This window comes from Chelonia mydas, chromosome 10, assembly GCF_015237465.2.
Source record: "Chelonia mydas isolate rCheMyd1 chromosome 10, rCheMyd1.pri.v2, whole genome shotgun sequence".
In the NCBI taxonomy this organism is placed as follows: Eukaryota; Metazoa; Chordata; order Testudines; family Cheloniidae; genus Chelonia; species Chelonia mydas.
In genome coordinates this window covers 78,811,149-78,826,213 of record NC_051250.2, presented here as the reverse complement: position 1 = coordinate 78,826,213, position 15,065 = coordinate 78,811,149, and the positions used below count along the sequence as shown (strand labels likewise).

At 44.3% G+C, this 15,065-nt stretch overlaps 1 long non-coding RNA gene across 2 annotated transcripts in view; it reads right to left on the bottom strand.

The window, feature by feature from the left end:
* LOC122461911 overlaps positions 1-15,065 on the bottom strand; it is a 100,277-nt gene that overhangs the window by 42,675 nt on the left and 42,537 nt on the right. The gene's annotated exons all lie outside the window — the stretch shown is intronic.

Genomic DNA, 15,065 nt, shown 5'->3' with positions numbered 1-15,065 from the left:
TGAGAGCCCTGGCAAATGTAGGGCTAGAGTTTGAATGTAGGCCGAGTCCTGAGCAAGGAGCTGCATTGTCTGCATCACTCCAGGAGTGGTCCCAGAAAGTATCGGGTCCCACTCCTGCCTGCTCCTTGCCGCTGGTTTGTACCAAGAGGAAGTTACAACATTTCACCACACACACCCCAGCTAAGCTGTGCTAGCCAGTAAATACAAGGCATGGGCTCCACCCACTCTTCACCTGCCCCACTGCTTCTTACTCTTACATACAGAGACCCACTCTTACATACAGGTAGCCCATGTAAGGGGGTTTCTCACTCCCCCCTTGCTAGGACACGTAAATCCAGTCACCATCTAGGCCTCAGGAAGAGATCAGATTTTGAAGGACACGTTCACAAATTTTTCAGTTGGATTTGAGCCGCCTCCTTGAAGTGCTCCGATTCAGAAAGCCCTTAAAATGAATGCATGTTGTCTCTGAAATCAGAGGGACCTGCAGGTGAGACCCATATGCCCCATTCTTTTGCTGTTATGCCATCTTGTGATTTGACTTGTCAATGCGTTGGGCATGAGGTACAATGTCGATTTCCTCCACTTCCCCTCCTTAAATCCTCCTTCCCCCTCCCCTTTTTCTAACAGCAAAACACCACACATTCTAACCTGGGAAATTGACTTACTGTCACATAGGGTGAATATTGACTGAAAGGAACAAAACGGCAGCTATAAATGGCTATAAAAATCCCACATCTCTGCAGTTTACTTCCTAGAGATTCAGAGTCACTGGAACCATTACCAATGAACATGAGCTGAGGATCTGCCTCTCGCTAGAATTACAGCTAGTAAGAAAAAATCCTCACCCCAGTGAATTTAATTCAAAACTGCTAAATAAGCAGATTTCATTAATTAGCCAAGAGGCTGAAGGTATCAGTGGTTCAGTGGGTTGAGAGGAAGGCTGGGCCAGTGGTGAGGGCTCTAGCTTGGGATTCAGGAGAGTTGGGATTAATTCCCTGCTCTTCCACAGACTTCCTGTGACATGGGGCAAGTCAAATCCCAACCACCTGCTCTGCAAGAGTTCCAGTGAACACAATGCGTTCTCCTCCTCCACAGGAATCCCAGGCCACTCTAGCTCTGTCTCTCCCCCTAGGAAACTCAGTTTAAATGGAAAGGAAGGCTCATTCCTGTCCTCAGCCATGGTAACTAGCATCATGTGTAACGGGATCAGTCTGAACTACACCCACCAGCTGTTGCTGCAAACCTCCCACTCTTCTATTCTGTATTCTTGATGGAGATTTCTTGACGCTGAAGTCACCATGTACAGACAGAGCTACCCAGTGAGCCAATTATCTTACCCAGTCTCCAGTCAGTTTTGCATGCTTTGATGTTACAGCAGTCATTCTCCTCGATTTTCCTTTGTGGCCTTCTGCACCCATAGTAGAACCATGATTCAAAACTAGCTACATTTCATGTCATTAGGGAACACTTGATTGGTAACACTAAGGCTGTGGATTCCTGGATTGGCCATCATGACACTAAGTCATATTGGAGGCAAGTAGGAATAGGTGTGTTAGCATCCTAATGACTCCTACCTACAGACGTTGTGTTATTAGGAGGCAGCCAGACTGTTTCCAGGAATATGAATATGAATGCCAGCTTCGACAAGGGCTTGGACCACTCTCCACTTTGACCCAAGCTGGTTCAGACTACTTGAAATGGGCCAGACTATTTGTGTGAAGCGGTAATCCATCTCTCCTCCTCTCTCCTGGCGTGGAGGCTTAGACAGAGGTGGCTATTCTGAGTAGCTAGTGTGACTGCATAGTGTACAGGACTCTGCTCCTCTCCGCAGCCCAGCCCTGCTCCAGACTTTGCAAAGAGGCTACGCTGGGCCTGCTGGCAAATGAGCTTTTTACAGCCCTCTCACCGCTGCAGAAGCAGAGAGGCCATAGCTGGCTGGAGAACCCCTCCCAGAGTCCATGCATTTCCTTTGGGGAAAATTCTGGTCTGGTTTCAGTGTTACACCCACACCAGGCTTCTCTTATGGATTTCCTCAATGGATAACATACCTGTGGCATAGTCCAACTTTACTCGGACTATTTTGCCGTTAGATGTTATAGCAACAAGACGAGACGATGCACTTAACCAAGAACTGGCACATAGGAAAATAAAAATCCAAACCCGAACTATGGTAGAACCAGGTTTGTCTGCTCTTCCACCTCGGGTGCAATGCACTGGCTGTTCTCTCTAGACAGCTCATTTGCTGAAGCTTTCAGCACACAGCTCAATAACACGATCCATATCATCAGTTTGCCAATAGTTGCAAAGCAGTATCACATGTGGTCTTCTCAATCCCACTCCACAACATAGCAGCACAAAGCCCCCTTACCCAGCCCCTGTCCCCACTGACTCAACAAGTACCCCACACTCAGCAACCCCCATCCTTCCACCCCTCCCACATCCCCTTTCAGAAGCCTCTTGCCCTTCTCAAGAGGGATAAAAATGAAGCTGTGACCCAAATTGCAGAAGGACTGTGGGATATTGTGGGTGGTGGGCCAACATTTCAGCCATTTTGTGGGGCACAGACCCAAGGCAGTCAGGGGAAGCACTGCCCCAGCGATAGCAATCTGCACTGCCATGCAGGAAGCCCAGGTGATTGCCAGTCCTGGACAGCCAACCGGGGCTGAGAATGTCAGAGAAAAGTGCACTCAGGGCTTGATGGAAGGAGAGAAGGTTTCACATGGCCTAGTAGTAATGGCGACTAATTACAGACAAAAATCACAGTAATCTTTGGTGCTCAGCTGTGAGGATGATAACTGGTGACTCATAAGGGAAGAAGAAGAGGTCCAGCTTCCAGACTTTTATATTTGGCATCTGGGCAGACTAAAGGGTATAATTTTCTTTCTAAGCACAGAGATAGAGTCATTCTATTGCTCCTAGTTATATTAATGGGATTTGGGTCTCTAAAAATCACACACTGAGGTGAGTACATATGCTTTATCTTTTGTCTGCTTCTTTTGCCTGATTGAACTCACCAGGTTACCATTTTTACTGTACTTTTGTCTTGAAAAATATTCCATCTAAATCAGAACAAAATTTGAGTTTAATGAAAAACATTTTCTGTTTTGAACACGTTTAAGGAATGTTCTTAGTGCTTTGGAACATGGCAAAGGGAAGCCAAACCTCATATTGCAGTTTTTGAAAGCAAGAGATTTGACAGTATTTCTTGAGCTGTCTCCTTTTCAGCTTCAAATGTGGAAAAGATTAGTGGCCAAATCCAGTTCTCACACATGCCCTTTCCTCCTAATTGTGTTTCACCAAATCCTAACATTTAGTACAGAAGGCTTCATCTGATTATATTTTTGTTTTGTTCCCTCCATTAGTATCACTTACACTAAGGAAATTAAAGTATCCTTTCATATAGTTGTCAAAACAAGGCATACAGCTATGTTTTTTTCTATCCTTTTATTATTTCACTTCTAAGTCTTTATTTTCCTTTTGGATTCACTTCGGTCTAATTCAGAGTCAGAGTACCTAAGACAAATCAAACTGATTCTACTGTTTCTTTTTCGATTGGTAACAAAAAGACACAGACTTCAGATAAGCCTGTAAATGAACACTGTCTACTTCAGTTATGAACACAGCGACTAACTTATTTACATTGGTGCAATTTCTGACAAGCACAGATGTATCTGTTTATGCCAGTGGAGAATGTCTCCCATAGTGTTACTGTGCATTTTACACCAAGTAACAGAGCAGAATTCATCTGGTCACCCATCTCCTACCAGAGTTGTGGATAATGCCACCCTAATTCATGGTGTAGGACAGATGTTACTGTGATATTCTCCATGTAGTATTAGACCCAAACAACTAGCACAGACAGTCCAGGAGATTCCAACAAACATGCTACTCAGAGACCACTCTGTATATACCAAGCCCAGATCCAGCCAGTAACTTTCCTGGGGTGGCCTTAAAGGCACAGTCCACTTTACAGTAGAACCTCAATATTTTGAACACCAGAGTTATGAACTGACTGGTCAACCGCACCCCCCATTTGGAACCGGAAGTACACAATCAGGCAGCAGCAGAGGGCCCCCTGCCCCCCAAAGCAAACACAATACAGTAGTGTATTATATGTGAACTACTAAAAAAATAAAGGGAAAGTTTAAAAAAAGATTTGACAAGGTTAAGGAAACTGTTTCTATGCTTGTTTCATTTAAATTAAGATGGTTAAAAGCAGCATTCTTCTTCTGCATAGTAAAGTTTCAAAGCTGTATTCAATCAGTGTTCAGCTGTAAACTTGAAACCGTAATGTTTTGTTCAAAGTTACGAACATTTCAGAGTTACGAACAACCTCCATTCCTGATGTGTTCATAACTCTGAGATTCTACTGTAACTAGAAATACAGATCTACACTGCTAGAGTGTAGTAAGTTTTGGTATGAAATAATCACACAAATAGGGACAGGGAGTGTCAAAGCTTTAGAGGGGAGAAGAGAAGTTTGAGAACAGAATATACTTTTTTGCTCTTCACTTTGACTCATGCCAAAAACTTTCTCCTCTTTATTTTGAGCCCTAGGACTGGACCATTCTGGCCTCCCTAGTGGTTCTAATGTAATATTTAGAGCACCATATACTAAACAGGGTTCTACATGCAAGCATGGCCCTAGAAACAACTCTCTGCTCTGGGCTGTGCTTACTTCTGGCAAAAGCGAATTCATGGCTAGAGGGGAGCTACGTTAGTTAATTCCTCTGTCTCTTATCAAGTCACAAGCTCACTTTCCGAGGTGCTAATTAGCTCATGAAGAATTCTTCACAACAGCAAGTTTCTCCAGTAGCAAAGATGCATTGGCTGCACACATCTTTCACTACACCTCACTCATTAAAAGAAGCCAGGTTACCCACAAAAAAGAAAAGGAGTACTTGTGGCACCTTAGAGACTAACCAGTTTATTTGAGCATGAGCTTTAGTCTCTAAGGTGCCACAAGTACTCCTTTTCTTTTTACGAATACAGACTAACACGGCTGTTACTCTGAAACAGGTTACCCACAGATATTGTTCATGTATTTGATTTAATTTTGAAGCCTCTGGCTATTGCTGTACCATGTTATTTCTTCAATAGCAGTAAAAAGATTGGACATTTGTTGTTTTTCACCCTGAGTCTTTAGGCTGCTATTCTTAGTAAGTCGGGTTTCCCAAGTCAGCAGTGTCAGATGAAACTGCTGTTGCATTCACCCTACAGATAAACCAACAACCCATGAATGTTTGTCTCCCAAAGGAAAAAAATACCAGTTTTTGTAAAATCCTAGATTTTCCCTGCATAGCATCAATTTAACAGATTAGTCTGAGTGGCTCACTGTTTAAAAGCTTGCACACTGACAGCTGCTACAGGCTTCAGAATCCTGCTGGCTCCTACCGTCTGCAGCGTATCTATATTCAGAGTTTTAATCTTGCCCAGTTTTATAAATAAGAATAATCTGTTCAACTAGTTGCAAAGTCAACAACTGTACGCTCCAATGGCAAGTTCCTGGGAACAGATACGTTTTATCTAGAATGATTATGGTCTCAATAGAAGCGATAATAGAAACGTTTATTGTTTTGCATATTTGTGCATGGAAATAGATAATTTTGCATTTATGCATTCATTATATTTTATTGTGAGTTATAATTAATTTGTTTTCTTTCTTTTAATATTTATTTTGTGAGAGCGCTGCCGTACCTAACAATCAGTTCCGCGACTGGGTGTGGTACACTACACAAAAAGGTACACACAAATATAACACCTTTTTCCACTTAGAGCTCTACCCATTATTTCGTCTGTGAACCCTGCAGTATACAGTCAGTGATTATACACCTGGAGAAATCCAGGCCTACATCTGCAAGAGTGACAAATGACTGCGGGTACCTCAATTTTTGGGTGTCCAACTTGACACTTTTAAAGGCATGATTTTCAGGAAGCATTGACTAACTACACCCTCTGAAAGTCAAGTCTCTTGGTGTTTCAAGCTGGGCACCCAAGAAATGAGCCATCCATATCAGTCTCTCGAAAATGTAGGCCTCATCTGTCCATGGGTCACTTGTCCACATGAGAAAGCTGCACCGAGTTTAGTTGCATTGGTGCAAACCCTCTCTTCCCCCACCGCGTTTCCGCCCTGACTCTGAATTAGGTTTCACAGCACTTGGTTGATTTAGCCTAAGTTGATTCCTAACCAACATAAAATGCCCCTACCAAAAATCAGAGTGCTCATGCCAGGGGATTACAAATGTTTAACTAACACAATTTGTTTATACAGAACCAAAGAGCAATGGAATCCGGATCCATGACTAAAGCTCTTATACAGTATGGTGTAAAAAAACCCCAACCCTAGTTTAATTAAATCAGTGCAACTTTCTTATGTAGAACGTCCTTGGGGATTTATTACTGGAAAAGAGAAGACAGCTGTAGGATGCATTTTCAGTGAGGCTTCTAGCGTTTAAGAAATGCTCCCACTGTTGATACTATGTGGCATATGCACAGTGCGTATTTTTTCATGGGCACATGCATTTTCCCCCAAGGGTGATCATCACCCAGAATCCTTCTGGAGGTTATTTTTTGACTGCCTGACCTTTGAAGATGTGAGCTATCAGTGCTGAGAGGAAGGGTACTTTGGGGAATTGTAACCTCATGGCACGGAGTTAAAATGCCATAGAAAACCCATATCACATACAAAGTAAATGCCACTCCAATAGTCTCATAAGCCTCTAGTCCTGATCCTGCTTCCATTAAAGTTAATGAGCATTTGCCATTGCGTATTGGGGATGAGGTTATCTATACCCATTCTAGGGGCTGTGACAGACTACCCCACATTACCCTCTGTACCGACTGTGAGAGCTCCTTCTCTGCCTCAGTGGGTTCTGCGCTTCCACTTAGCGGTGGGCCTGGGTATTCCTCTCTACCTCAGAATTTCCCCACGTGCCTGGGCTTGCTGTCCATGCCTTGTCTAAGCAGGGTTTCTCCCGGCCTTCCTGACGGGGGAGAGAGGGGAGCCTTAGTCTCTGGTAGGCATGGTGGCAACAAACCAGGGACCCAGTTCAGTCTCTCCCCTCAGACTTCTGGGGCCTGGAAGGGCCGTTTGCTCTGTCAGGTAGGGTTTCCCCTGTCCTTCGCCTCTGTACCTGCGGGGTTTTCCCTCCTGGTATTTGTCAGCATCTGCACTGCCCAGATCTCCAATAGTGTGCTTTTCTCCTACAACTCCTATAGCAGGCCCCTATCTGGCTGGAGGGGAGGCTTTTAACAGGTTCTGGCAGGCCCTTGATTGGCCCCAGGTGTCCTAATTAACCTAGAGTAACCTCCATTCAGTTACCAAGGGAAAAGGGACCTGCTTATCCTCAGGCTAATATACCTGCCTTCATTTTAAAAAAAAGCACTCCTGTATCCATCTGGCCTGACCCTGTCACACCACATATTCACCACTGTTATGATGATGATAGGTTTTGTGTTGTACAAAGTATGCCTTGCGAGGTATCCTTTGAAAAGTTTGAATTTGATAAACCTCATTATTCTGTTGAAATGCATGTAGCTGTGTCTATGAAGTTGACATTTTGCCATATGCTTGTTATGGAAACATGCGAGTCTGGGAAACGCCCACAGACTTGTCCCTCAGAGAGGACAAAACCTGAAAACAGTGGCCACATGCCAAGGCCATACCTAGAGGCCTCACGTAGACAAAAGGTGTGAGCAAAAGTTTGCAATTCATAATCAAGGATGGTCAGCAGCTCATACACACCAAGAGGGCTGCCTAACCCCTGATACTTTTCTCCAGGTGCTAGAAAAATCCATGCTGTATCAATGAGGGACAGTGATGTCACCAGGGGGCCTGCCTCTTCCTTCCGATCTCTGCACAAGGGAGCAAGAGAGTCTGGAAAACCAGTCTCCACTGAGACTTTGGGAAGGGCTGGACCTAAGTGGAAAGCGTTCCAGTTAGCAGGAACTGCTGTGAAGTTTTGCTTTTAGAATTACTAGTCTGCTGTTTTCCTATTTTATTTGTAACCAATTCTAATCTATGCCAATACCACTTAGTCTCTCTCTAGTGGATACATTTGTTTTGATGTTTAATCTAAACCAATGAGTTTGTCTAAAGTGCTTGTGGGATCTGCTCAGATTACAGAAGCTGGGGCATGTCCACTACACTTCGAAGGAGTGGCAAACTAATGAGCTTGCATTGATCACAAAGGATGAGTACAAGACACACATTTCTGGGGTGCAAGGCTGGAGGAATTTGCTGGGGTCTCTGTATGCGGTTCACAAGTGGCTATGAGAGTCTTCATGTAATTTTGCTGGGTGTGCCTCTGTATGCGGATGGCTGAGTGAACAGAGCCTGGAGCGGTTTGCTGTTCACTGGCATAGCAATGCCGGAGACAGCCTGGCAGGAGATTGAGAGCGGGCACAGGGGTTCCACAGTCCAGATTGTACCCTGGGGCATGTCACAGGGCATCTTCCAGTCTGCCCCAGGCTTGTTTCCTACACTTCATTTGTATTGTAAATCCCAAGCAATAAAGTTAGTGTATCATATAAATCCTCCTTAGTCCACCGCAATCATGGTAATTTGAGATAATTTTGACAGTGCGCTCATACTTGAAGGGGATTTCTGCACATAGCCAATCACTGAAGTGACGTGGCAATGGTCCCCAGCACATCTACGCTCAGTGTTCAGTCTGCAAGCTCAAACTCTTCAAGAATCATTCACTGAGAAAATGTAACATGAGTAGGCCCAGAAAACTGCATTTCTAAATAAAATCACTCATTCCCCTTCCTCCCTGTTTCTAAATTGGCATCCTGGAAAGGTTTCTAAAAAAATAAACTGATTTGAGATAGAAGTAGGTGTTTAAAAAAAACTGAGAATTTTATTTCAAATTCAGTAAAGGAAGGTTGCTCCCCATGCACAGGGCCAATTTTCAGCTCAAAGTGCAGTTTTTATGAGGAGTTACAAGCCTCTTGAAGCAAGATTTGGTCCTGGAAATATTGACAAGTTGAACTCTAGTGGCATGATAGGGCGCCACTGGAATCCTCTGAACTGCAGAGCTGCAAACCATTGTACATGGCAGGGTGGAGCGCAGGACAGTAAAAACGGAGGCTGTGATTTCAGTCCTATCTGCCAAAAAAGTAAAATTGCTTTGCTAGTTGGCATGACAGTCTCTCTGTATAAACAAACCTTGGTTTAAATGCTCCATTTAAATGTTATGTAAACAGTTTCCAAGAGAAACATTTTCAATGCTGATTATCTTGGAGTCTCTTTGCACATGTGTATGAGCTTGTAAAATCTAGAGAGTTGCGTGTTTAAAACATACTGGCCCATATTTAGCAATTGCAACTACTGGTTTCAGTGGGCTTACTCCAGGGCTGAATTTGGTCCAAGACTAGAGCTTTTAGAAGGAATATTTTACAGCATGGCAATATCCAGCCCTTAACTGCGAAGCTTACAAAAGCCCAGGGCTAACCCTGAACATCGGCAAATCAAAAGTTCTCCACTAGCTCCTGGTCAATCATGAGACCCAGCAAGGAAGTTCTACATTGGCAGAGAAGAACTGGAAAATGTAGAACACTTTGCCTACCTTAGCAGCCATCCCTCACAGAGGGCAGACAGACGTCGAGATTCAGCGCAGAATTTGCTGTGCTAGCCTTGCCTTTAGCAGACTGTCTCAATGAGTGTTCGACAACCACAACATTAGAAGACACTAGACTTTTCATTTATAAAGCAGTGGTAATCCTAACACTCACTTATGGCTGTGAGACTTGGGTGACTTACAGACAACACCTGAAAAACCTGGAATGCCAGCACCAGCACTTTCTTTGGAAGATCCTCAACATAAAACGGGAGGATCGCCGCTCTAATGTCAGTGTCCTCACCGAGGCCAACACCTTCCATATTGAGGCCGTGATTATCCAGTACCAGCTGAGGTGGAGCGGGCACTGTGTACGCATGCCTGATGCACACCTATCAAAACAATTGCTGTACGCCCAACTCAAAGGAGAAAGGAAACGGGGAGACCAAAAGAAGTGCTTTAAAGACACCCACAAGACAAACAAGAGATGTGGCATCGACACCACACACTAGGAGACAGTAGCCCAGGAAAGGGCTAACTGGCAAAGACTTGTCAGAGAAGGAACGACCACTTTGAGGAAAATAGCCTTGCCCTGGCTGCAGAAAAAAAGCCAGAAAGGAAAGGACAGACAACTGTCATGCAGCAATCGTGGCCCAACCCTGCCTTCCAACGTTGTCTACAACATCTGCCAATGGGTTTGTGGCTCAAAGATTAGACTCCTCGGTCACCAAAGGGCCCATAAAAAAATAAAACCTCTGGAAGAGATCATCCTTTACCCCAAAGGATCAACGACGATGACCACCAGACAAAGTCATTGGTTGTCAAGGGCCAAGGTGTGCTACAAAAATTATAATGGCTTTAACTTTAATTAGAATGAATCAATTACAATCTTATTGCTCAGCAGAGGGGGTTTAGTTTAACTAGCAACAAAAAGGCTTTAAGATACCCATCATGGTCATGGATGGTACTTGATTTTCAACTAACAGTGAGGGCTGATATTGACTATATTAAAAGTTGATCACATTAGCTAGTTCCAGGTATGCTGTCCGAGTTTCCCAGCAGCTCTGTTAATGGACCTCCGACATAACCTATAATATCCTGCTACTCTAGTCCTGAGCAGACAAAAATCCTAAACCACACACACCTTGCCTGGCTTACGGTTTTGTTACAGGACTTGAAACCCAGATTCTTCCAGAAGTGGTTCAACATTCAACTAATTTCAAATGCACCTAAACTCAGCCTTGGTTTGAGTTTGACTCATGTTCCCAGAAGACAGCCAGATTTTTCTTCAGGGTTAGACCAGCTTTTCTGGAGGTGCTGAAACGTTTGTTGGTACATTTAAGTGTCTCATCTCTGTTGGCTTCCCAAACTCACATGGAACAAGTCATGCTCACTGGTTGGCTGAGCCCACTCTGTGCTTTGCAAAGCCAGCAGAAGCAATATCACTTGATTGCTCAGAGATGCTGCGCTTTATGCTGAGCTCCCTCACCCAGACTTCGAAAGAACATCTAATCCTAGCTGTGGTGTTGGACTGGCCCCCTGCCGCACAGGTTAGCTGGTATTTTTAATTTGGTCACTTAGTGGAAACCAACTGTTTTAATAGTTAGCTTCATTGCAGCACATATTACTGTTGTGGCTTTGCAAATAAAGTGTTCCCTAGCTCTAAATCCAGGCTCAGCCAGTGCCCCCAACCTCAGCAGCAACCAGACCCACAGACCTAACCATTGTTGTTATGGCTGTATATAGTAGGGGCAATTCATGCCTACACAGCAATTCTGGTCAGCTGCATTGTCCTGGCACCCCAGGCCATGACCGCCCTGCCCATCCCACACCTCTGCATGGTGTTCTCCTAATTAGCACTTCCTTGGACCACCAGCCGCCTTTTTGAGGAAGCGACTACAGGTGACCCTGCTCTCGGTACATCCTGCTGCAGAATGGTCCCAGAGCACAGAACAGCCAAGGCAGAGCTTTATCCTGGTGACCCAACTGGACCAGGATATGCACTTGGCCAATCCTCTTTTCCATGCTCCCCATAACCTTCTAGCCTTCTCCTTCCACACTCCCCCCGCACCATTCCTCTCCTCCACTCCTAGCATTAAAAAGTGAGCGTGAAAAGCAAGCTCTTGAGTTTGCTCTCTGCACTCTCTAAAATGGCTTTTTTCTCTTTACTAAATCTGCATAGCAACTGTTTCCCTGCCAGTCCTAGTGAATCCATGTGAGGAAGGCACACACACCCCTGAAGCTTGCATATAGGTTTGGAAGTGAGATTTAGACATGGAAAAAGGTCTGAACCCCAACCTTCTTGATCTTTAGAGTCATGGAAATGATCTTGACACAGAAAATTCACTAGCCCGTTTCAAACCAAACCTCACTGGCAACCTGCTGCTCTATTTAGAAACCTAGGTCTATTTGCAGTGTCATTGAAGCCACAGTAAAGTGAATACTTTGATACGAACTCTAGGTTCCATTAAAGAAGGCCCCGAGTCAGAAACTGGGTCTAGATTTCATCATCTAGCATTTCTGTGGGACTTCAGTCCTGGGGTTTGTTTTCATTTTGGGCTCATCTGTGTTTTCAACTGAGTTTCAATTTGGGTTTTGAAGTTTAGAACATCCAGGTTTCAGGACCTGTAGTCCTGAGCTGAGCCTCTACCAGTCATATTGGATTGTTCAGGCTGTCACATGGGCTAGGAGGAAGCTACAAAACACATTTCATTGGCTGCCAAATGCAGATGTTTACCCAACCCTCTTGGAGATGAATGACTCGTGTTTTAAGTCAGTACTACTTCTGAGCTTCCACCAACTCCAGCAGGTTACCATTTAACTAAGGGGGGAAATCTGGCTAACGCACAGATAACTTTGGTTGCTTTTCCATTTTCCAATCACCTCTGCCAATTCTTCATCTGCACCTCTTTTGTAAGCCAGTAAAGCATTTACATTTATGGAACAGACTGAGACGCTTAGCAGATACTATAGGATTATGCTTCGAAAGTGCACATAGCAACGCTGGGCTCATTACATGCAGCACTTTTATGTTGCAGATTTATGAAAAATTATGTGAGGAAGGGTGTAAAAGGCCATGGCATGCTAATTTATACAGACATGTTCCGGTGTAAAAATAGGAATGGGCCAGCAAAGCTGTGAAACCGTACTGTTGGCTCCTTGATATTTCAGTCGATCTACAAAATGCAGAGATGTCTTCCATCCTGATCAGTCATTTGGTTAAGATCATGGGTCATAGAATCATAGAATATCAGGGTTGGAAGGGACCTCAGGAGGTCATCTAGTCCAACCCCCTGCTTGAAGCAGGACCAAGTCCCAGTTAAATCATCCCAGCCAGGGCTTTGTCAAGCCTGACCTTAAAAACCTCTAAGGAAGGAGATTCTACCACCTCCCTAGGTAACGCATTCCAGTGTTTCACCACCCTCTTAGTGAAAAAGTTTTTCCTAATATCCAATCTAAACCTCCCCCACTGCAACTTGAGACCATTACTCCTCGTTCTGTCATCTGCTACCATTGAGAACAGTCTAGAGCCATCCTCTTTGGAACCCCCTTTCAGGCAGTTGAAAGCAGCTATCAAATCCCCCCTCATTCTTCTCTTCTGTAGACTAAACAATCCCAGCTCCCTCAGCCTCTCCTCATAAGTCATGTGTTCTAGACCCCTAATCATTTTTGTTGCCCTTCGCTGGACTCTCTCCAATTTATCCACATCCTTCTTGTAGTGTGGGGCCCAAAACTGGACACAGTACTCCAGATGAGGCCTCACCAATGTCGAATAGAGGGGAACGATCACGTCCCTCGATCTGCTCGCTATGCCCCTACTTATACATCCCAAAATGCCATTGGCCTTCTTGGCAACAAGGGCACACTGCTGACTCATATCCAGCTTGTCGTCCACTGTCACCCCTAGGTCCTTTTCCGCAGAACTGCTGCCTAGCCATTCGGTCCCTAGTCTGTAGCGGTGCATTGGATTCTTCCGTCCTAAGTGCAGGACCCTGCACTTATCCTTATTGAACCTCATCAGATTTCTTTTGGCCCAATCCTCCAATTTGTCTAGGTCCTTCTGTATCCTATCCCTCCCCTCCAGCGTATCTACCACTCCTCCCAGTTTAGTATCATCCACAAATTTGCTGAGAGTGCAATCCACACCATCCTCCAGATCATTTATGACACCAAATTGGGCCAGTTTACAGCAGCTCTAGGACCTGGCTGTTTGACTGTTTAAGTGAAAGTTTAGATGCTGGATCACAAGAGAAAATTTAATTCTCAAGTCTTTATTAAATTGTCAAGATTACACGTGAATCACGTTCTGCAGGGTAATGGAGGCAGAGATGTTTGCCTGAGTCATCAAGCAGCCTGAAAAAAATGGGAGCCTCTTTCTCTATTGGGCCTAGCCTACTTCTTCCCCAATCACCTCAGCACAGAATTTACATTCACCCAGTAGATGTGGCCACTTGGGAATTCCCTTTGTGTACTGAATCACTCAGGTGTACATGGCCATCATACAAGTTTTACACCATACTCCTACCCAGCTGCCAGTGAAGGGGAGAAATATTTTAGCCTCTTGCTGGGGAGGAAGGATCCTGTGATGAAAATACAGTTGGAAATCAGAAAACCTGGGTTTTATTCCTAGTTCTACCACATCGTGTCAGCTTAATTTCTCTGTGCCTGCATCTTATCTGTAAAATGGGTATAATACTTATCTCACAGGAGGACAGTGAAGCTTAATTCACTAATGTTTATAAAGCACTTTGAGATCTTCAAATGGAAGGGTGGAGTATCATTCTATTACCAGAGGACCAGACTCTGATACCCTTCCTTCAGCTGTGTAGAACCTTACTCCAGGAACAGTCTGATTGAACTCAGATGACAATGAGATGAGTCAAGTACCACCTCAGCCTCAGTCAGGGTACCAAACATCATGGTCGGCAGTTTAAAATTCCCCAAAGCTGTTCCCTCAATTCTTACATTAATGGAGCAGCCCTAGTTCAGTTTCCAAGGCCTATTCAACCTCTTCCTCTTCAGCTGAGCCTGCTAAAGGCAGCATCAGTAACAAAGGTGGTTTTCATGATGCAAAGGACTGTTCAGTAGAAATATCGAGCTTCTTCCTTAGTGTCAACAGCTATTGAGAGAAAATTGAAAGAAGGCGAGCAGAAGGACAAAACCAAAGCTAAGCACAGATCAGATAAGCAATTGCTCACGCAGGGCTTTGAGAGCTGTTGTGAAATGGGGACTTTTTCAGTTTCCAAACTATCTGTATTTGCCTAGTGAGCTAAACCACCATATCCTGTTTGTAAGCAGAAGGATCAACAGGATTTCGAGACAAGCATTACCACAATCAAAGAACCTTATCTCAGAATGGTATTCTTGTGTTTAACATTCCTGCCTCTGATGAATACAATGCCCCTCTTAATGCTTAATTAACCGCCGTCAGGGAAGACCACACAGCAAAGGTTATTAGCACAGCTGATTGTATGTTTCACAAACATTATTCCAAAAGGTACCACT